At 40.9% G+C, this 23,360-nt stretch overlaps 1 long non-coding RNA gene across 1 annotated transcript; it reads left to right on the top strand.

The window, feature by feature from the left end:
* The first annotated feature begins 6,163 nt into the window (after positions 1 to 6,163).
* Positions 6,164 to 12,126, top strand: LOC148645387 (uncharacterized). The gene is made up of 5 exons (XR_015928456.1): positions 6,164 to 6,262; positions 6,488 to 9,990; positions 10,553 to 10,712; positions 11,038 to 11,078; positions 11,372 to 12,126. It is a non-coding gene; the product is annotated as an uncharacterized LOC148645387 (long non-coding RNA).
* The last annotated feature ends 11,234 nt before the right edge of the window (positions 12,127 to 23,360 follow it).

Here is a 23,360-nt window from a genome sequence, read left to right on the forward strand (position 1 = left end):
TATCCCACTGCCTGATTAGTTTACTCCTAACCCATCTTGCATTTTTAGTATAGATCATGTTCTGTTTAATTGTTTTGCTTAATTGGTTATCTTTTTTGGCTTTGATGTAAATGAATGTGGTGGGGGGTCTGATTTTTTTTCTTTCTTTTCCACAGGATGCAGTTTTCCTGTATCTGTCTTGGTGGAGAGCAAGGAGTGCTACTACTTGGGATCCTCTCTGTGAACAAGGGGAGCTGAAAGTAGGTAGAGGGGAGATCCAGGTCAGTGCGAGGGGCACTTTTTTTAAACTGCGTGCAGTCTGCATGGTGGTAGTGTGGAGGAGGAGAATGGACAGTCCTATTTTGTCCTTGCAGTTGGTGCACTGAGAGGCAGCTGTCAGATGAGGACTGTCACTGGAGAAAGGATGCTTTTGAGGTTTTCAGCTCCTGGTCTCAAGAGAAGAGTGTTGGTATCTTGGTCGGTTATGTTCACAGAACAGCCTCTCTCAATGGGGCTAGACCACAGTGGTGCCGAGTGGTATGAGTGACTCTGGAATACTGTTTGCAGTTTAGAGTGGAATGCCACGATTGGTGCTCCCCAGTCCCTGCCCACCTGAATGCAGACAGTGCTGATGGACGTCTTGTTTGGAGATGAGCTTCCATGGAACAGACTTGGCTATCTGAATGGATATTGGGAGTGTGACCTGTGAGTATTGAAGTCCTGCAGGTTGAACACTAGAAAGCAAGGAGGAGTTTTAAGCTGCCCTTGGTGAATCTGCTGGGCACCTATGGATGTTGGAACACATGCAAAGGTACAGTAGTCATGCAGGACATTGTTCCTACGGCATAGGTGAGTTGTGGCCTTTTGCATCTTGTTTTTGATTTGGGAAAGTGTAGAGTTCAAGTTTGTCATTATACTTGTATATGGTATAACGGAATGCTATTTGGCTAGCTCTTGGATGTTAAGCAGTACAAAACAATACTTTTTGTAAAAGAAAAGAAAAATGGGCAATGTGCAAGATTATACTTCAACTATGAAATAAAGGATAGAAAATCTATGGGGAGTGAGGTAGATTTCAATGTGTGTGTTTGAGATTTGATTGAGGGCTCAGCTCATGGGTGAGAGGCTGGGAGTTTAATAGTGCATGGGTAAAAACGGAGTCTGGGACCGAATACCCTGGTACTGGTTTTCAGATGGTAAAGGGTCAAGCAGTCTTCTTGCTGGGGTGTGTGGGGTCTTTGATGCTTAGAGCTTTCCTCAAGCACTCTCCATCATAAATGGCTTGGATGGGAGAGTAACCCCAGTGATGGACTGGGCAGTTTTCACCACCTGCTGTAGGGCTTTGTGGTCGGCAATACTGCAGTTGCCATACTACACTGTGACCTGTCAGTGTGCTTTCTGTAGTGCATCTGTAAAAGTTGGTGAGAATCTGGGGGCATGTCTTAGCCGCCTTTAACCATCATCTTGGGGGAAATACAGGCTGTTGCACTTTCTTAATCGGACAGGTGGACGATGGATTAAGCACACACCCCCGGGTGACTTTTGTGTTCAGTGTTTGTGCTGGAGGTGTGGTTTCCAAGCTTGACAGCTGGAGGTCTGCCTGTCGGAAAGTCCCATTGGGGAGGGTGGTGTCGTGACCCAGTGCATTGAGTTTCTTGATTTAGTTTCTGGAATGATGGTATTAAAAGCTGAGCTGAAGTAGATGAATAGTAATCTTGTGTATGTTTTTATTTTTATCTAGATGTGGATAAAAAAGTTGCTGGCTTCAAACTGAGCATAAAAGGCGTTGAGCTCGTTAGCCAAGGAGGCAACATGGGCAGATGTTCTGCCTTTTTGTAGTCTGTGAGGGCCTGTATACCTTGCCACATGCGCTTTGGGTCAATAGTGCTGAAGTGTTCCTCCAGTTCCTGTTTGAGTGTGATTTTTGCATGTCTAATACCTTTCTTTAGGTTGATACTGGCTGACTTGAGTTGTGATTTATTGCCCGATTTGAATGTTGCAGACATCTGTTCATCCATGGTTTCCATTTAGGACATGCTTTTATTACTTTTATCACATTGCCAGCACGTCTTGATGTAGCTAGTGACCGATATGTTGATGTACGATCCCTGTGTGGCTGCCTCTTTAAAAACACCTCAGTCAGTGCCTTCAAAACAGTCCTGCGGGAGTGATTCAGCTCCTTCAGGCCACACTTTCACTGTCCTGACTGCTGGTTTCACTCACCTGTGCAGCTGTCTGTATGTGGGGAGGAGAAATGGTGATTGGTCTGTTTCCACAGTGGGGGAGGGGTACAGCCTTGTAAGCATTCTGAATGTTGGTGTAAACGTGGTCCAGAGTGTTTTCTTGCCTCGTTGGGAAGGAGACTTGCTGATGGTATTTTGGGAGAATGGGGTTGAGATTTATAGGATTAAAGTCACCCAAGACTATAAAGGTTGTCGGGATGTGCAGATTCCTGCTGATAACAGTGTACAGTACCTCTAGTGCTTCTTTGCTGTTGGTCAGGGGTGGATGTAGATGGCAGTCATAAACGGTCTGAACGGTAAACTGCTACAATGGTTTTTGTGCAATATGCCAGGTACTTGTGCAACACAACTCTGCGTGTACTGTTTTGGTTTGTTCTTTGTATGTTCTGGACTGTGAGTAACTCTTCTTAGTGCGCTTCTCACTGTACTGATTGTATCATTCATTACAATGCTGTTGACTGTTAAGCTGCTGTTGCACTGCAATTTCCCTCATGATCAAAGTATCTACCTATAAGTTTTAAATTCCAGAGGGGGTGAGCAGTGTTTCATGATGGAAGATGTTGCACCATGTGTTTAATAAAAATGCAAACTCCCCCACTTCTGGATTTACCGGACTCTGTAGTTCTATCCATGTGGAAGGCAGAAAACCCATCTAGGTGTATTGCAGGGTCTTTAATACTATGTTGGCTATGTTTTGGTGAAAACAGACGGACTCCAGAGTCATAACTGAAATTGAGAACTAGAGCTAAATGATTAAGGCTCCTGTCTCCTTTATAACTAGGAAACAAGTCTTGTTGGCTTATACGAAATGTTTAAATGTCTTTTCAATTTTGGATGAGGCTTAAGTATACAATTTCTGGTGGGCAATTAAAGCATCCTTAAGCTTAATGCACACAATTTGTGGAGCTGTTGGTCTATTTCTTGGAAATGCTTATCTGTCTTGGTTAAGCAGTGTTTCACTTCACTGGTTGTCTTTCTGGCTCTGAAAGCCTGAATTTATTAATTTTTCATGATTGCACTTTGAAGTAAATCCCTTTTAGATGCACTGCAGTACAAGAATGACTTGTAACCAGCCAGAAGTCTGCTGGTGTGCCAGCTCTGAGGAGACGGCATGTCAGCCAGATTCTCCTGATGGGTGTTGACACGGGAACGGCACTTGATCCCTCCCCTGTGGCACGGGCCCCGGACTGGGGCTTTTCTCTTTGCTTTCTTCAGGGTGTCTGTTTTTCTTGAACAAGGTTTGCTGTGAAAAAATGTTGAAAGTGGAAATGCTGGCTTGACTGTTTCTAAAAGGTGCAGAGGATCAAGTCTAAATTTGACACCTGAGTTACTTAGATGTGGTACGCTTTAGACTAGGATTGCAGCTCTATTGCACAGCACATCCTGGTCCTCTGTGTGGAGGATGGGAGGGGTTAGTCTTGCTTCTTTTACAGTGGTTAAAGATGAGGATGGTCACTGGAGAAAGGATGCTATTGAGGTTTCTAGCTCCTGGTCTCAAGAGAAGAGTGGTGTCATGTTCACAGAACAGTTCCTTACCATTCAAGAGTAGACACTGCTGAGGTTGTGTGGGGTAGCTGTGGGCTTGAACCACCTAAAAAGGTAGGAGCGGCTTTCTTTTCCGACTGCTGCTCTGCACACCAGCCTTTTGATGGCCGTTCCCAGGAGCACCTGAGCCACCTGGCTGGTCGAGCCAAAGTTGACTTTGTTCCAGGTAAGAGGGGACTCTGATTATGTAGCCTGCAGTTGCTGGGGTTCTTTGTTGGTTTTGTAGCCTTAATGGTAAAGTGTCACTAGCATAAGTACTGGTTAATCGGGGGATGGAAGCACTGAGGAGCATTTGGCAAAATTGTTTATGGTATGACTGGAAAATTAGAGAATTGTCCATATGTAAGATTTATTTCATGGGTGCACACATGTAACTAAATCTTACATTGGAAATTTTAAAGTGAATTGAGTAAACTAAAGGGGGGAACTAAGCTGAGTATGTCATCTTTCTGATTAACCAGTGAGACTGTATTCTGTGAATGTTCATCACAATCAATCCTGTCAGAGGTTTAGTGCAATAAGGGGAGTGAGTTTCCAGCTGATTAGAAGTGGTTGTGTACTGTGCCTTGTGAGGGAGAGAGCTGCATGAAGACTGCCAGGGGACTTTTGTCTACTGGATGTGTACTTTAACCATGAGCACAAACTGTTATTGGCATAAAACTGGCTGTGAAACTTGGTTAAGTGGTTCTGTTGATCTTTCAGAAAGCCTTTTTAAAGGTGCTTCTAGTCATTTGGGAATGCGAGTCTTGGTTTGACCACGGGTTCATCGGTATGTGTTCAAAGTGTTATCTCTATGATGGCCAAGTGTGATGCAGCTGAAAGACTTCAATCTACGTGGTGCCCTATCAATCAGTTTCGAGTACTGCGTGCTTTTGTTTCAGCTTAAAGTGCTTAAGCTCTAAAGCCTTCTCACCTCAGTTAAGGCTGTAGCTGTTTGGTACTGAAGATGGAGTGTTTTGATTTCATACTGCTGTGGATCCTTGGTGTTTTGGTTTTTTTTTTGCAAAACCAGAAGCGGCTTGGCTCAAATGAAGTTTAAGGCAAAGGTTCTGCTGCACTAGGTATACACTTTTAGGGTCTCTTTAAAAATTGAATTTCAAGTACTATTTTATTTGGATATGCAACTTTGTATGCGTAATCAATTCTGTTTTTTGGTAGTGGTGGTTGGATTTTAAGGATAGGTTGTGCTTGAATGTGCAATATGTCTACATGAACTACTGTAAATAGGTTTGGTAACGTGTATCTTGGTCAGCTGGTTAAGCTAAAGGTTTTTAGTTTGGTTCTCAAATTTTCTACCTTTTCTTTTTTTGACAGATTTGAATAGTTCTTTTCTGGTTTCAGTCAGTATCCAAGCTAATCTCAAGTGAGGCAACAGCATCTAAGTCCAGCGTGAAAACTGGCCTGGGGTATTGCAACAAGATCCAGAACTGTCAAAATGTTAGTAGTGTCAGTTTCCAAGATGCCATGCTGCATGATGGTCTGGCTCAGAAGAAAGGAGGCTAGCTTTGTCCTGAATAAGGTGAGGTGATCCACCTGCTTCAAGTTCTCATCTACAGAAAGTCCCGAGCCTTTGAATAAGGTGGAAATGGTGGGTAAACCAATCATCCTACTGGCTGATGTTCTTGGGCCGTAACCCTCGTCTTCGGTGTGGATATGTTATTTGCTCTCACTCGGATCGGTGCACTCTTGAGGCCTAGGTGTAGGTGGGTTTGAAGGTAAGTAGAGGAGGTGGAAGTTTAGCTGTTTTTCCTGAGATGGGTCAGCAGTGATGCAGATCTGCAAATTTGATTATAGTTCAATCAGTGCTCCGCAGTTCCTGGCCAGCTGAATGCACAGTGCAGTGACAGGCTTGGAGAACCCTGCTCAGAGGAAGCTCACTGGATACCAGCTGTGTGACCGGTTGATGCCCATTGGTAAGTAATGAAGTCTGTGGTTTGAACAGTGGAAAGCGAAGAGGTGCTGCAAGCAATCCTTGAAATTCCTGGATGCACATGGATCTTGGAGCAGGTGCAAAGGTGGTGTAATAGAGGACATGTCCCTGGAGCGGAGGTGAGTTTCACTTTCCCGTCTAACCTTATCCATGGCAAACTTGATGCTATATAACCATTTAGTGTTTAGTTTTTGGACCAATTCTGGTGGATAATGTCACACTTTAACATGCTGAATACTTACACACTTGCAAGAACCTGTGACTCTACATGTGCATTCCAGCAGATTGGAAAAGTGTTAATACTGGTGATGTTTAAACGTTTGATCCCACTGCCTTATTAGTTTACTCCTAACTCATCTTGCATTTTTAGTATAGGTTGTTTAAGATGTTATCTGTGTTTGATCTTTTTGGCATCAATGTCAAAAATGATTGAATGTGGGGGTTCTGATTTTTCTTTATTTTCCACAAGGTGCTGTTTTCCCAGATCCGTCTCAGTGGGAAGCAAGGAGCGTTACTGCTTGAGAAGTGGACTTGGGCTTCCCTCGGTGAACAAGGGGAGATGCAGGTCAGTGTGAGGAGAGCTTTTAATGTTGTGTGGAGGAGGGAAACGGACATTTTGTTTTGTTCTTTGTTGGTGCACTGAGAGGCAGCTGTCAGAGATGGGATGGTTTTCACCCCCTGGTCTCAGGAGAAGTGTCAGTATCTTGGTCAATGATGTTTACAGAACAGCCTCTCTCAATGAGGCTAGACCATGGTGGTGCTGAGTGGTATGAATGAGTTTTGTTTTTAGAGTGGAATGCCATGATGGGTGCTCCCCAGTCCCTGCCCACCTGAATGCAGACATGGAACAGTATTGGCTGTCTGAAAGGCATCAGGAGTGTGATCTAATTCCTTTCTGTGAGTATTGAAGTCCTGCAGATGGAACACCAGAAAGCAAGGAGGGGTTTGAAGCTGCCCTTGCTGAATCTGCTGGGCAGCTGTGGATGTAGGAACACATGCAAAGGTAGTCATGCAGGACAATGTCCCTCTAGCATTGGTGAGTTGTCCTTTTAGTTTCTCTTCTTTGATTTGGGAAAGTGTAGAGATGGTCATACTCATATAGAGGTATATGGTGTAACAAAATGCTATATAACTAGCTCTCGGATGGTAAGTAGTACAAAAAAGAAGCAATGTGCAAAATCATGCATCAACTATGAAATAAAGGATCTAAAGTTATGGGGAGTGAGTTTCTTGACATGTGAGGTTGAGGTAGATTTCAATGTGTTTGAGCTTTAAGAGAAGGTACAGTGAGGGTTCAGATCATGGGTGAGTGGCTGGCAGTTTAATAGTGTGGGGGTAAAAATGGAGTTTGGTAATATGGGCCCGAGTGCTCCGGTACCGGTTTCTGGATGGTAGAGGGTCAAACACTCTTCTTGCTTGGGTGCGTGGAGTCTTTGCTTGGAGCTTTCCTCAAGCACAGTCTGTCATAAACGGACTGGGCAGTTTTCACCACCTGCTGTAGGGCTTTGTGGTCGGCAATACTGCAGATGCAACCTGTCGGTGTACTTTCTGTTGTGCATCTGTATAAGTTGGCGAGGTTCTGGGGACATCTTGGCCTTCTTGGAAATACAGGCTGTTGTGCTTTCTTAATCAGACAGGTGGACAATGGACTTGGCACACACCCCTGGGGGACCCCAGTGTTCAGAGTTTGTGTGCTGGAGGTGTGGTTTCCAAGCCTGACAGCCTGGGGTCTGCCTGTCAAAGTCCCAAATCCCATTTGCAGAGGATGGTATTGAGACCCAGTGCACCGAGTTTCTTGTTTCTGGAATGATAAAAGCAGATTGTAAGTTAGTGAATGTTTTTTTTTAATCCAGATGAGATGGGGCAGTGTGTATGGCAATGAAGACTGTAATCTGTGGATCTGTTGGTACGGGTCTAGTGTCGGGAATGGTGTCCTCAATGTGCCCCATGACCAGCCCTTGAACCACTTTACCATGACGGTTGTTGGTGCCACCGTGTGGTAGTCATTAAGGCATGTTACTGTGGTTTTCTTTGGTATTGGGATGATGGGGCCAAGCTGTAGTCCCCACCTGCTTCAAGACAAGCACCAAGACGTGCTGAAAATGTCTGAATACATTTGGCAGTTTATTGGTTTAGGTTCTGAGCATGCGACTGGGAATGATATCGGGCCTTGTGTGTGTTCACTTTTAGCAGAGATCTCCTCCACATTTGCAGACACCGAGAGCACCTGGTCGGTCGCGGAGGGTGCAGTTCTGTTGAGTGGATTCAAACGGAGTGTAAAAGGTGTTGAGCTTGTTGTGCAGGGAGGCATCATGGGCAGGTGCACAATGTTCTTTCTTTCGTAGTCTATACCGTCCCACATGCGTGTTGGGTCATGAGTGCTGAAGTGTTCTTCTAATTTTTATTTAAGTGTTTTTACGTGTTTAATACCTTTCTTTAGATTGATAGCTGACTTGAGTTTTGATTTATTGCCTAATTTGAATGTTTCATACCTCGTTTGGATTAGGTTGTGAACCTTTATGGTTTCGGTTTAGGAAAAAGTTATTGTTTTGAGTGTTCCACTGCCAGCAAATCTTGATGTAGCTAGTGAATAATGCATTTTCCTGTATGTCTGTGTGATCCCTGTGTGGCTGCCATTCTGACTGCTAGTTTTGCTTGCCTGCACAGTTTACTGTATGTGGGGAGGAGAGACCGATCTGAGCAGTGTATAGTACTTCTAGTGCTTCCTTGTCATTTGAACCGGGGGGGGGAATGTAGATGGTGATAAGTTGTAAATGCCCTCAGCAGATTATTGAAAATCTAGAGTGGCTGAGCAGTGTTCTGTGATGGTAGATGCATTGTTGCACCACATGTTAATAAATGCATACATCCTCGCCTCTGGTTTTACTGGACTCTGCAGTTCTGTCCATGTGGAAGGCAGAAAACCTGTCTAGGTGCATCGCCTAATTCTGTCAGTCATATTTTGGTGAATACATGAGTTCAGAGTCACAGCTGAAATTGACAACTAGTGTAAAGCTACTGGCTCCTTTATAACTTCCTTTTATAACAAGTTTATACAAAATGTTTAAATGCCTTTTTGATTTTGGATGCGGCTCATGTTTGTGACTTGGTGGGCAATTTAAGCTTCCTTCAGCTCAACAGACTAAATGTGCAAAATGTAACTGTTGGTTTATTTTTCTTGGTAATTGTTTTCTTTGTGAAGCATTGTTTCACTGGCTGTCTTTCTGGCACTGAAAGATTTTTCATGGGTGCATTTCAAAGTAAATCACTGCAATATTAGAGACTTGGCACACCAGCAGACTCCTTGTCATGTCAGCCAGGTTCTGTTGATGGGTGGTGGCACAGGCACTGCACCTGAGCCCTGGACTGGGGGTTTTCCTGTTGGCTTGTCTTGAATGAACAAAGTTTGCTGTGGAAATGTCTTGAATGTTTCTAAAAAGTGCAGAGGATGAAATCTCCACCTGAGTAACTTGCAGATGTGGTACAGTCTAGACTAGAATTGCAGCTGGGGTTCACTGTAAGGATTAAGTTGCCCTAAAACCAAATTGTTTTCATTGAAAGTAAGGTTGTCTGTTTTAGTGCAGAAAGGGGAGGGATGAGTTTCCAGCTACCTGGAAGTGGTTGTGTACTGTGCTCTGTGAAAAGGGCGGGCTGCATGGAAAACTGTAATGCTATTGTTAGAGGACTCTCGTTTGTTTTCTTTTAAACAATTGCAACTGCTACAGTAACTTGTCTACATGGAATACAACTGTAAATGGATTTGGTCATCCCTGTTTACCTGGGGTTTTGGACAGTAGAATCTAAGCTAGAAGCTTTTCCCTCAATTTTGAGGGAGGAGTTGAGCTGGTCACCTATGTTTGCAGATGGATGCACCTGGGATCTGAAGTACATGAATGCTTTTTGTACTGCATGTGAATTTCAGTGAGTTGGTGACAATTAAGATGGAGTTTTGAAACCAGAGATTCTTTGGATATCTTCTATTGAAAGAGGAGAAAAACAGTGTTTTTGGTTACTGCCTGAATTGCTCAACTTGTTTGCTGTGTGATGGAGAGTTTGCAGGAGTCACTGTCTTTTAACACATGGGTACATGACACCATGCTGTTGACAGGGAGCTCAGTGGCTGGCTAAAACAATACATTCGGTTTGATTTGATGCAAGTATTGAACTTCTGTGCTTTTAACAGTGGAGAGTGAAGAGATGTTTTGCAGGTTATCCTTAAATTTCCTGGATGCCTATGGATCTTGGAGCAGTTGCGAAGCAAGTATCTAGGAGGATTGTGTTCCTGGAGCAGTGGTGAGTTTCACTTGTTTCTCTAATCATGTCCAAATCAAATGAAATTAATTTGTCCTTGTGTGTAAGACGTTTTTTTGAAGGTTGACTAGCTGCTTTTGGGTTAGGCCTAGCTTTGAGCTCTTGATGTGATGCTTTAATGTGCTAAACATTGAGTCACAGTGGTGTTTTTTTCTGGCTTATTTTTCCTCCCTGTTTGGTTGAGCTATCTGTATACTCATGTGCATTTGACTGGCTGTCATTCTGGCTCTGGAAGATGGAATTAGTGCTTTGTATGAGATTTTATTTCACGAGTGCACATGTAACGAATCACTTTAGATACACAGCAGTATGATGGTGACTTGGCACACCAGCTGCTGTCTCCAGTGTTGAGTCCTTGCTGGAGATGGCATTGAGGTTCTCTCGATGGGGGTTGGCACATGAACTGCTCTCCTCCCTGGGCAGGGCATTTTCCTGTTGGTTAGTGCTGGACAGGTGTTACACTGTATGTTGGGAGTGGAAATGCTGGCTTGACTGTTTCTAAGAAGTGCAGAGGACTTGGTCTAAATCCTTCTCTCCATTTCAGGCTCTGCTGCCAGATGAAGTGAGCAGGATTGTGCTTCAGAGAGTGGATCTTTCATGACCAAATGTGCAGCACAGATGGGGTTGGGCTCTGGGATGTTTCTGTGAAGATCTGCCGGAGGAGTGGGGTGCAAGTTAAAAGCGGCATCAGAGGATCGAGACGGGTGAGTTCTTCCCCCTCCTAGGAGGTGTGATGGAGCATTTTGGGTATACTCTGGGCGTATGTTTGTTTTAGGTACATTTGTGTAGACTGCTTATTGTTATATAAAGTCCAGTGAGTTTATTGGTTAGACAGCTGTTGGCATGTGCATGGGAGTTGTGTAGTACATTTAGGAAACTTTTCTTACGGTTTTTGCTCTTTTAATGGACACGAAAGATACTGTTATCGGGGAAATGTGGGAGAATATGAAAGCCTTGCATTTTTTAATGATTGAGATTTGGTTTTGTAACCTACACTAACTGCTTCAATTTCTTGTCTTTTGTGTCAAGCTGAAGGCGTAGGCAGACAAGCAAATGGATCTATGTCCTTGGTAAGCAGGCAAGGAAAAAATGGGTTGAGGGAAGGGATAAGTGGTTAACTCTGTTTTGGGATGGAACTTGTGTGCAGATGTTGGAGATGGACTCTTCCCCTGTGGAAGGAGCCCTGTTCTGTGGATTTTTGCTTTTGCACATTTCTGGGTGGTTTTCAGTTGGGTTTGTTCTGGAATTGTGTAGCACTGAACATTGATCATTTAGGTCAAAATGGGTGTTGGGGGTGGGAATGTAGACTGGATTATTTCTGACTAGTGCAGAGGACTCAGTCTAGTTTTTTTTTTTTCTTTAGGTTCTCTGCTGTCTGGGGGACTGACCAGGTCTTTGTTGCTGAGATAGGACCTTTAACAGGATGGGAGCCCAGATGCAGCAGATTGAGATCTGTCTGCGAAGATTTGCCAGAAGACTCGTTGGCCCGTTTTTGATTTCAGAAGACAACGGCCACAGAGGAGCATCGAAACTGCTGTACAAGTTCCTAATGACAAGCGACGAATGAGGGGGAGGCCTTTTGTGGGGTGGAAAGAGGCTCAGGTGGTGCATGAAGCTGTAAATGGATCTCTGCACGTGGGTCTTGTAATGGCTGTTTGATTCTTGGATTGTAACTTTTTAGCGCCTGAGCCACCTGGCAAGGAGGAGACAGACTTTCGGTGTGGGAATGGAGAAAGTTTAGTTTTACTTGGTAACCATTTTGTAAATTATGGGCCACTTGAAAAGCAGAGTTTGAGAGTCTAAGGTCAAGCAATGATTTATTTGCATGGGTGCACACATGTACATAAATCTTGCATTGGCTTTAGAGTAAAACTCAATTGAGCCCCTCAAGTAGAAATGAATAAAAGGAGTAGTTATGCCATCCACTCATTTGGGGAAAAGAGACATTGGTTTAGCTGAGAGTTGCTCTTTTTTCATACCTACACAGAAAGCACTTTTGTCATGGGGTGGGGGGGATTTGTGTTATGTTTTGTGGATTTGTAAGTACTTTGCTAGACAATGTTCTCCTGTATTGATTGTATTTGTTTGTATGGCATCATAATAAAACTTGCTAAATGTTCTTGTGTTTCTTGCATGTTGATTGTGGCTGTTCATTATATTGAATACATACTGGCACTGGATCTGCTTTTCCCTGCATTGCTGTGCTTGGAGATTTTACACCCTAGATGAGTTTTTGATTTGAGTTTTTTACTACTCAGGATTTAGGTTACTCTGCGTACATTTGGTGTAGTACATTTTTTTATGGATCCAAGTATTGGTTTACTTTCACATAATAAACTGGGTATTTTATGTTTTTTGAGAATCTAGGTGAGTTTTTAAAGTATATATTTAGCCATTGATGGTGTAAAGCACAGAACTGAAATACTGCTTTGGGTTTATGAAGAGTTTTAAATTTGCCACTGGGTGTCTTTTTTTATTAGTTCAGTTTAGATATGAATATGCACATATATATATGGTGGTGTCCAGTCTGAAGGCAGAGTCCTGGTGAAGGGTGACCTCTTAGCTTCCAGCTCATGAGTCCCAGTTGGATGGTCCTATAAAGGTAGGGTTTTGACCCTGTGTGGTTTGTGTTTTGATAAGTTCTATACTTAGGCTGTTGTCCCTCCCCATTGGTTCATTAATTCATCCATCTGTGCCATTTTGACATCTTCAATGAAACTTGACCAATCTGATCTCAGCTTATTCAGTATTTAACTTGGTGGTTTTCAGAATTTAGGGGTATTTGATTGTGCTTTGGTTCTGTTTTGCTTTGTGTGCTTTTTCGTTTAGCTTTGGCTTTGTGTATATGTTTTGTACTTTATCCTTTATTTTGCAGTTTCCCTAATGTGTTATCAACCCGTGTTCTTATGTGCTGTTTTTTTGCTTATTTTTGTTTGTAGTTTACTTATGAATTTGTGTAAAGGGTTAGTTAGGTTTGTGGGGTATGTTTTGCAGATGTAGTTGTTTGTATGAGAGACTAGTGTAGTATGGGTGAGTGCCTTGTTTTTTATGGGTTTGGGTAGATGAAGGGTAGCTAGGCTGTTGGATGCTGAAGACCTGAGTTTTGTTTTGGTAGAATGGTCACTCCCTCACTTTATTATCCAGCTTCTTGTTTTCTTTGGCACTGCCCTTGTCTTTTTTTCTACATACCACTCTTTGTATTTTTTTTTAGACTAAAACTTGTCATGCTTCCCGAGTCCTTCACCAGCATCCTCAAAGTTACACCCCAAGACACTTGGTTGTAACAGGCACACTGCACACACCCTCATATGACTTGCAGTGCCACCTCTGATGGGGGGAGTTTTTACACTTACAGGCTGGGGGGGGTTGCACTTGTCTGGTTTGATTTCATTTCACAAGGGTAGGCCAACTTTTGTAGTAAGTTTGTTTTACCTTTATTGTATGTACCCTGTTGACTAGGTAGTACCCTGCTAAATAGCATTAGTCTAGTGTGGAGGTAGTGTTGGCAAAGTTTTTTACTCTTGTCTTTGGTTGTTGCTAATGGTCCTCTTCACAGCACCTCCTATGAGTCATACTGGAGACACTTTCATATTTTACAAGGTGTTTAATTTTAGTTTTACTGTATTTGTCTTTTAGTCTTCAATTCCCTTCCAGGTGAAAATGTCCAAGAAGCGGTTTCAGTTGTCCAGTATACAAGGTTTGTGTAATGAATTTGGGTGCTGCTATTAGTATTTTTGGCTTGAGGTATTTGTTGATGCCTTTAAGTGAAGTAATAACTTCACTTTATTAGCCCTTTACAATTTCTTGCATTAGGAATTTGCCTTTTCCCATACCCCAGCTTGCTCTCAATGAGACACACCCAGGTAAAGAGAAGAGCATGGGGTCAGAGCACAAGGTCAGCCATTGTACAGCACCCCTGGAGCAGTTGGGGGTTAAGGGCCTTGCTCAGGAGCTTAATGAAGGAGGATTCCTCTGCTGGCTACAGGATTTGAATCGGCAACCTTCCAGCCACAGATGCAGATCCTTAGCCACAGAGCCACCACTGCACCCAAATAAGTGTATTGGATGTAGTGCTACAGATTAAGCAATTTTAGTGTAGAGATTGAGATTGCAATGTGCCCTTTTTATTAACCTTGTCAAATGGTTATAGCTGCAGTAGTTGTAGATTAAAGGGGTTGTTATACTTGGATGGAGTTTGAGGTTGCAGTTTAGGGAAGCAGTAAAATAATTTTTTACTTGAAGCTTAGTGTAAGAACACATTTACAATTTTCATCCTTTTAAAGTCATTAGATGAGTTTGTGAGGTATTGGTTTTATAGAGGGTTGGATTTTCAGTGGTTTAACTTTATAGGTCACTGCACTGCTGAAGACAGGATGGGATGCCAGTCCTTTTCTCCCGTCTCATTGTTCCAGAATGCAATTAACCTACCTTTGTGTTCTTGAAGTTGTGCAGGAAACACAACTTGGAAGAAACGCACAAACTGGGGAGAAAATGACATGAGTATTCCAAAGCTGGTTCTGATGCACTTGTTCTATAAAGTGTAATGTGTAGAAAAATAAACTGGTGACACAAGTACCAGGTGTAAGGAGTGTTTATTTTCATGAGCCCTGCATGGAGTCCTTTGGAACCATGATGATGGCTGGACGAGAAGCAAGAATGTGCACATTGACATTTAATAAGAAATGGTATGTATCATCTTTAGGGTGAATAAAAATACTGTTTCACATTAGTTATCACATCATAAACTTGTTGTTAGTTGTCTTAAAGCAATGTTTTCTTCATTTTTAAAAGAACCCAAATAAGTGTGAAAAGGTCAGGTTGTCCAGATCCTGCCTCTAGCCATGTAATTAAATTAGTTAATTCAAAACATAATGGTGCCATACTGAGTTTTAAAAAAAAATGCCACTCCAGTATTCATATATGCAACAGGAGATTGGTAGTAATCAAGGTTTTGTTGATTTACTCTTCTACTTTTGGTACAGTAGCTTAACTGCTCAGTTTATTCTACTAGATCTTAGGCATCTTTTTCTCCAATCCCAGAGGCGAGTGTGATTTGGGTCAGTCCAGTATAGTGTAATGACCTTTAAAATTAGAATCTATTTCATTAGTTATATCCCAGTTTTTTCAACTACCATGTTAAAGCATAAAACTGCCAACTTTGTAGGATTTGAATTAGCTAAAGAGACACTTTAATTTTTGTTTTTCTTTTTAACACTCTTATAACCTTTTATAATGAATTACATTATGAAAAAAATCCTCTTAATTTACATGGACCTGTTTGGAAGTTTCGACCAATTATAAAGTCAGTAGAAACTTTAACACGTGATTAGGTTATTGCAAAAAAGGTAGATTTAGTTAATAAATATCAAATAAATAACTAATACTTTTCTCCACAAAAGGTTTGTAGTAGGAGCCAAGTGTATTTTATCCAAGTACCCCTTTTCTAAAATCAACTTTGTAAGAAACAACATGGGACTAACCAGCAAACAAAAGATTTGTCCCAGCACAAGTAAGGAAACAGTACTCGCCACTCTCCTCAGCTTCTGGACTCTTGAATGAAAACAGACACACAGTCTTTTTTTATCCTCCCCCTCAGAATGTACCAAGTCCAGTGAGGGGTGAAACCTTCACAACTGACTGCTATAGAGGCTGGCTGAATTAAATCAACAGTTTTACAAACTCAATATAATACATCTATTCATTTGAAGATGGATAATGAATTTCTCATTTTTGGGGTTAAATAAAGTGCGATTGATTGAATCATATGTGGGTCGCTATTCATTGATGAATATTGTTTGCACTTTTGAGCCTCTTTTTTGATCAAGAGATTTATACAGATGTAGGCATTCAAAGTGCATGTTTAAACCTGCTTAATATGGAATCTTTATATCGCATTTTAAAACAAAAGGGAAATTTTGGTAGCTGAACATAAAAATAACAGGAGCATAAATCTTTGAACATTATATCATCATAATTGATATTAATTTAGTAATTTAAACACTATACTTTATGTCTAAGTGATAGGGGTAGCTTAAATAAAAAGTGCACAGAAGGATTGCACTTTACAAACATTTTATGCATCAAACTCACTTTCTGTGGGTAAGTTTTGATGTGCTCTTTCTGACTATGTTAAGTTTAAAACATTATTAATATTATGGTTTCTTTTAAAAAGCATATAATCTTTTCTATGAATCCTTGCATTATTCCAGTAAAATACATGTACTTTTTAGAATCCACTGAATGAGGTAAGATTACTTTACTAGCTATATACAATATCTTGCATTAGGAATTTGTCTTTTCCACATAACCCCAGCTTGCTCTCCACAGGATACAGAGAGGTTGGGGACCATTATACAGCACCCCTGGAGCAATTGGCCTTGCTTAGGGGCCCAAGGGAGAAAACACCCTCTGTTAGCTGTGGGATTTGAACCAGCAACTTCCCAGCCTTAGCCACAGAGCCACCACACTTTCCTAATCTGCTTATGAAATGGAAATATGTAGTAAAAGAAATTAGTAATCACATTAATGGATCAAAATATTAAAGATTTATGAACTGATTGTATAACTGTAGTCTGTTTGTTTGTAAATATTTTTTTTTGTGACTCATTCAGTCCTGATTACTTTTGGAACATTTTGACTCATCTGTTTCAGCAGAAATTCCAAGTGCTCTGTTGGTGCAGTGGGTTTGGCTGAGTGGTCTTCTCACCCCCTGGGAGATCTGGGTTCAATTCCTGCTTAGAGCTGAAGTTTTTTTTCCTAATAAAAAGTCTAATTTTAAAAAACATGAAATAGTAAATAGTATGTATAGTATATTAACATTTTTATATAACTAGATGGTAAAAAAAAAATTCTTTAGGCATGAAAAACAGGTAGAGCATGCTTCATTATGATGCAAGTGCTGTTGGGTGCTGGATAGCTCAATGGGTTAGAGTCTGGTGTTACTAACATCAAGGTTGTGGGTTCAATTCCTCTATGGACCATGAAATCCCATTTTCCATGGTGTGGTGGCTCTATGGCTAAGGATCTGAGACTGGCTGGTAGGTTGCTGGTTTGTATCCCACGGCTGGCACAGGAATCCTATTTCATTGGGCTCCTGATTGAGGCCCTTCACCCCAAATGCTCCCGGGGTGCTGTATAAATGGCTGACCCTGCAGTCTGACCCCAAGCTTCTCTCCCTGTATGTGTGTCTCATGGAGAGACAATTGGGGTATGTGGAAAGACACATTCCTAATACCAGAAAATTATATATGGCCAATAATAAAGTGTTATTATCTATTGTCCTCTACCTCTATAGGGACACAAAAAGGTTTAAAAGTTTAAAATCCAAATGTTTCAAAACATCCATTTGTGATATTTTTGGCTGCTTAGTTACATGATTCCATGTTAATATAATCAAGTGATATTAATTCAGTACCATTAGTTATAACAGTAAGTGGTGCTTACTATGTATTCTTGGAAAAGGATAAAAATTATTTCACATGTATATTAACTATATAGTGTTAGAAGCAGCATGTTTAAACTTTTCTATATCCCACTGTAATTCACCAATTTAAAGATTGTGATGCCTAAGATGTATGAAGAAGGTGGAATACTGTCGTGTACATTATTTATATATCTATGGATTTTCTCTTTGTCGATGTAAACCTGAAAGAGGCACATCACGTTCACATGCTACAGTATAATAATTTTTTTGTATATTTCCAACTAAGCAATCTTGTTCTTATGATTTCTGCTTACGTCTACTTATACTATTATATCTACTTACTTCAGTCCTTTAATATTTAACATGCTGTCATCCACAGTATACAGTTCAATTTCTATAACTGGCCAAAAATTGTTCCTCACCTTTGACTTGGATTTAAAGTCAGGCATTGTCTGGTGACTGTCCAAATATTTGACAAAGAAGTGCAGTCCCACAACTGAGTGTTTGTAAAACATTGCAGTACCCAGCAGATGCTGAACCTTTTAAGTACTCCCGCATTATCACCTGTGCCTTCTGAATGGCTGGATCTGTAGATGGGCTGGCTAATACTTGTTAAGTCATCGGAAACAGGTGTGTGTCACATTATGAACAATAGGGCTTTGCAAATTGACCATTTTGAGGACATGTTGGGATAGGTTCTTGGTGATTTAGCCACACCTCTGAGTTAATGATGAGAGGTTTAATAGCAAAGCCTTGGAGACTAGTAGTCAGTCTGCTTTTGGTTTCTGGATGGGTTGGAGCTCCTGGCTTGCAGCTGTGTCAGCCCAAAGACTGCTGTGGATGGTGAGTGGTTTTGATGTGTTTGGGTGGTAATTTGAAGAAGGTTGAAGGTGTTTAGAATATTTTTGTACTGTGAGGTTGGGAAGGGTTTTTGTATGTGATGGATGGAAAGGTGGCATATTTAGTTGAAACTTGATAGTCTTTTTAAGACTGTCAAAATATTTCACAAAGTAGTGCAGTCCCACAACTGAGTGTTTGTAAAAACAAAATTGTTACCCAGCAGTTCCTGAACCCCCACATTATTGCCCATGCATTTTGAATGGCTGGATCTGTAGATGGGCTGGCTAATACTTGTTTAGTCATCGGAAACAGGTGTGTCGCATTATGAACAACAGGGCTTTGCAAATTGACCATTTTGAAGACATGTTGGGATAGGGTCTTGGTGAATTAGCCACACCTCTGTATTAATGATGAGGCTTTTAAAAACACAGCCTTGGGTCGAGTAGTCAGTCTGTGTCTGGTTCCTGTAAAGTTAGGAGGTCTTGGTTTGCAGCTTTGGTGGCCTGAAGACTGCAAAAGGTGGGTGTTTTTGATGTTTGTTGGGGGGGGTAATTTGAAGAAGGTTGTAGGGGTTTAGAATATTTGTGCAATGTGAGTTGGGGAAGGTTTGTGGTATGTGTTGAATTGAAAGGTAATATAATTAGTTGAAACTAGACTCTGAAGATATGGAAGAAAATTTACTTTAGTTTATTTTAATGTGTTCTGGAATCTGATGTTTATGCTTGTGAGGGTTATGTTCTTTGAATTGAAATGGTTTCAGCTATGGGTTGTCTTCTATAAGGTCACCTTTGTAAATGGGTTTTCCAAAGGGTGGTAGGATTTAAACCTGTTTGGACCTTAATTTGTTGATTTTCATTGGTTTTTGTAAGCATTCAAGGCTATAGGACATTAGTCTTGGATGATTGTTTTCAAAAAGGTGGCAGGTAAGAGAATGTATATTGATTTGGCAAGTAGGTAGTATTTTAGATCCGGTTCAGTGTTTAGGCAAGGGTTGAGTTGGGGAAATTGAGATGTATGTTTGTGGTGTGCAACTCCTTTTTGTTGTATATTTAAACTGTTTAGATGGGAAGCTGACATTTGGAAAGATTACACAATGGTTTTTCCTTTTTAGGTGGGAGAAGGAGTTTAAGGGTTAGGGACAAATTTGGTAAAGTGTTTTGTTATGTATGGTATTTAAAGCTTATTGAATTGTGAATGTTGTCCTGGAGGTTCAGTATGCTGCTGGTGTGTTTTGTAGGTCTAATGTTTAAGTGACTGGAATATTGAAGGAGAGTCAATTTTGACTTTGTGGCTTTTGGAATGGTGATGGAAATAAACTGAGTGCCAATGTGAAGTGTGTGTCTGTGTTGGGCAACCTAAAAGGATGGTATGAATATTATTGATGTGAAAGTGAGGAGGAGCTTCAGGTTGGCTGCACTGAGCTTTTTGGATAATGATGAATGTGTTTTTTTGTTAAATGGTTAGGAGTTTTCCTTTTAATTGAATACTTATTTTTGTGAAGTTTTATGCTTTAAATGTGAGTATTTTTAAACATGCTTTGATGTTTAGGTTTATGATTGTTTTGTCAATTTAGCTGATGTGGAAATTAGTCTATTTTGCTTTTATAATATGAATGTTTTTGGTAACATTGTTTAGATTAGTACTCTGAAGTTGTGGAGTAAGGTATGCTGATTTACAGTGGCTGTGAATGATGAGGCCGTGTTGGATTCAGAGAAGAGTTGGAGCTTCACTTATTTTCAATGGCTATAATGTTCTTGGTTCTAGTTTTAGACTTGAAGATGTTCTGTTATGATTTGGCTGACTGATATCTAAGTAACTTTGTTTAGAAGTATTGTTGTTTCCCTGGCTAATTGAACTATTCACACCTATTTTTGAGTCATTGTAAGTAAAGCCCTGTGTATATTTGCATGTGTTTAATGATGCCCTTATTACACTAACAATTTATGTTGATGGTTATGGTTTGTTATTGGGTGAATGTGCTGGTTATGTTCTTTTTGACTTTTAATTCAAAGTCTTAATTAACAATGTGAATAGCCTGTTTTGGTTGTGTTGTTATGATGAAACTTTGCAAATGTCCTGTTTTGGAATTTCTATTGCTTTGCATTTTTTTTTTTTTAGTCATGCAATACAATGTAGAACTGAAATTGGAGCATTTATTTGCTATATGATTGTGGAGTCAGTTTGTTTCTTGATGGAAGTGTGCACAACCACATTTGTTTAGCAAGGGGTATTGTGCAGGAAGGGAGGTGTTGGTTTGTTTCAAATTGTACAGATGCAGCCATTCAAAACCTGTGTACACTGTGGAACAACACGGTGGGTGTGTCACATCAAAACACATAATTTCATGTCATACTGCAATTTACGATATGCAAATTATATTAATAGTTTCCAGAATCACCTCGTAAAACCCCCTGGTGGAACTCGAGTATTCACCCAGTTTACTCTTGCTAGAAGCCTTGCCTTTGCTGCTGTTATATATTGTATATTGTTTTAGATTTCTAAATATCATAGCATTTGAAACTGTCATTTATTAATAACGAATTTCAAGCTGCTACTGATATTATTGACACTATTGAATTTGTTGATCTTTCTAAATATCACAAAACATGCAAAGTTAAGTGATTACCATTTTCCATGAATACTTGTGTTCATTATCACAGTAGAAGAAACTCATACTTTTCAGAATTTAATTATTTTGGAAGAGTTTTTTTACATGCTCCTTCTGACCATATTGTTTATGTACTTTGTGAAAAGTGTTATTTTAACCTTTTCTGCAAATACGCTCGTTATCGGTGTTTTGATTTTTCACTTCCTGGTTTCCCCTTCTTTATGGTCCCCCTCCTGTCCCATGTATCTTGGAACTTTTGGTTCCCATCTGTTTGTGGTTTGTTACCCTGGTCTCCCAGGTTTATTTCTGTTGTGGTTTGTGTTTGTCTTTTTTTGTTTTAAGTCTGGAGCTCTACCTGACCCTCACCTTCCTCTACCCAATAAAGGTTTTGTACCCTGGAGGAGGGGGCAGCTCTCAGCTGTGGACTCCCAGAGGTTTCCTTTCAGTTAAATGAGGTTTTTCCTCCCTCCAGTGCTGTGCAGCTCACTTATTTCTATGGGTGTCAGGAGCCGCTCATGAAGGGGGTGGGGGGTACTGTCACACTGTCTGCAGCCAGAGGGTACTCCTACTGTCCTGAACTTTTTTTGTCTAGATGACCGTTTTCTAATTTTTTTAAAATAAATATTAACAATTGGTATGCCTGTAGTTTTTTCACGAAGCCTCCTAGAGTTACAAAAACACTTGCTGTATGTACGAAGTACATTGTGACTTTTCACAGCCATCACTCTTTTTTTTTAAGCCATTTGTTTTACCACACTTGAATATTCTTCTGTCCATATCTTTGGAAGGGAAGCACAGCCTTCAAACCAAATGCATTTTAAAGACTGACTTGTGAATTTTCACAGCCTCCACATAAAACTATCAGTGAGCTAATTCTCTTTAATTTTTTTTAAACCTTTGAGTTTTTCATCGATGTAATTACGCACTAACTGGAACCCGGGGGGACCACTGTGTACACATGTTCACAAAGCGAGAAATATTCCTCAATACGTCTTTGTGCGAACAACACGTATATCGCCATAGGAAGCAGAACAGCACAGCCTCCGATTACCCAGACTGTAAGCATGGGAATAAAGCTTTGTTTGATTTCTGAAACCCTTTCTGTCACCTTTTCATTCAGGTAAGGGTCAACTATATACACAATACTGCTGAGGGCAGGAAAAGATTTTGACCGACTGGGGGACAGACCCGGAGACAAAGTTAACCAATTGTTGAACGTTGGAGCTGAGCTGGTCCAGCGCCTGAGTGCTTTGCCAGCAGCGCCAAAGGAAAATTAGAGCCTGCGGGGTCCATCTTAAGGCTCACTGTTCTGTCACTGAAGTCACTAGGGACTTGTAGTAAAAAGGTGTTAGGACCCTATGCTGTGCTGAGAGAATAAGTGTCCAGAAATCCAAAGGGCGAAAGATGGAATACGAGGTTGGGTAGGCAGGCTAGGTCAGGTTTCTGGTAGTCAGGTCTGTGAGTTATCCAAATCCAAAAGCCCCAAGATGAAGCGAAGCTGGGGACAGAGCAGAGTTGGGTATCCAGTGGTCAGGTCTGTGAGGTATCCAAATTCAAAAGCCGTGAGACGGAAACGAAGACGTTGCCGAAGACAAAACGGGGTTGGTATCCAGAAGTCAGTTGAGTAAGGTACGCCCACAAGAGAAAGGCTAAGACGATCTCAATAGTGAGTGAGGGCTGAGAGGAGAGAGAGTGCAGTGCTAATTGCCTGACGACGGCACAGGTGTCGACGCCGAGAGGTGCATGCAGGAGTGCGGTTCGTGACACTAAAGAACTGCCCCTTCCTGTCTGTATTAAACCTTGTTCACTCAGTTTAAAGTAAGTGTAAAGTGCTATGAAGAAGGATGCATGAAGATACTCTCATTTTTATGAAAGCTATAGTTTTTTAGGTCTTTTAAACATTGTGCTCCTACAGTTTAAGGACGCAACGAATTTAAAGGTTTAACAGCTCAAGGGCAAAATATCCATAGATTTAGGCAAAGCTATTTGAATCGAATGGCTTTTTTTATTCCTTTTTAGGTACATTCATAGCAAACAAATTAAGCCTAGGGACGTTTTTTTACAGCAAGAAATTGTTCTGTTTGTACAACTGAAACACATTTTGGAGTATTATGACAATGCTTTTGTGTTTTAATTAATCCAAATATTTCTGGCTCCACCATGCCAAACAACATGGTCTTTAACATCATCCCTGGAGATTTTAAGTGCACTGCATCATGGAGAATCAGTATAGCTTCTGGGAAATACATTTTTACTGTAATCCAGTTAATGTGCCAGTATGTTTTGGAGTGAGAGGGGATCGTATCTCGCATACGGAGAAACCCACAGAACCCAGAAAGAATATGCAAAGTCCACAGTGCTGCAAGATATCAATGCTAACCACTTTGCCACAATAAGAAATGGATGGATATCTTATCTTTCTAGTTCTGAGGTTTGTGTGCATAATTTAATGTTGAACGCCACTGAGACATCTGTTATTAC

Source organism: Lepisosteus platostomus, chromosome 19 (genome assembly GCF_059453375.1).
Source record: "Lepisosteus platostomus isolate fLepPlt1 chromosome 19, fLepPlt1.hap1, whole genome shotgun sequence".
NCBI classification, from domain to species: Eukaryota; Metazoa; Chordata; class Actinopteri; order Semionotiformes; family Lepisosteidae; genus Lepisosteus; species Lepisosteus platostomus.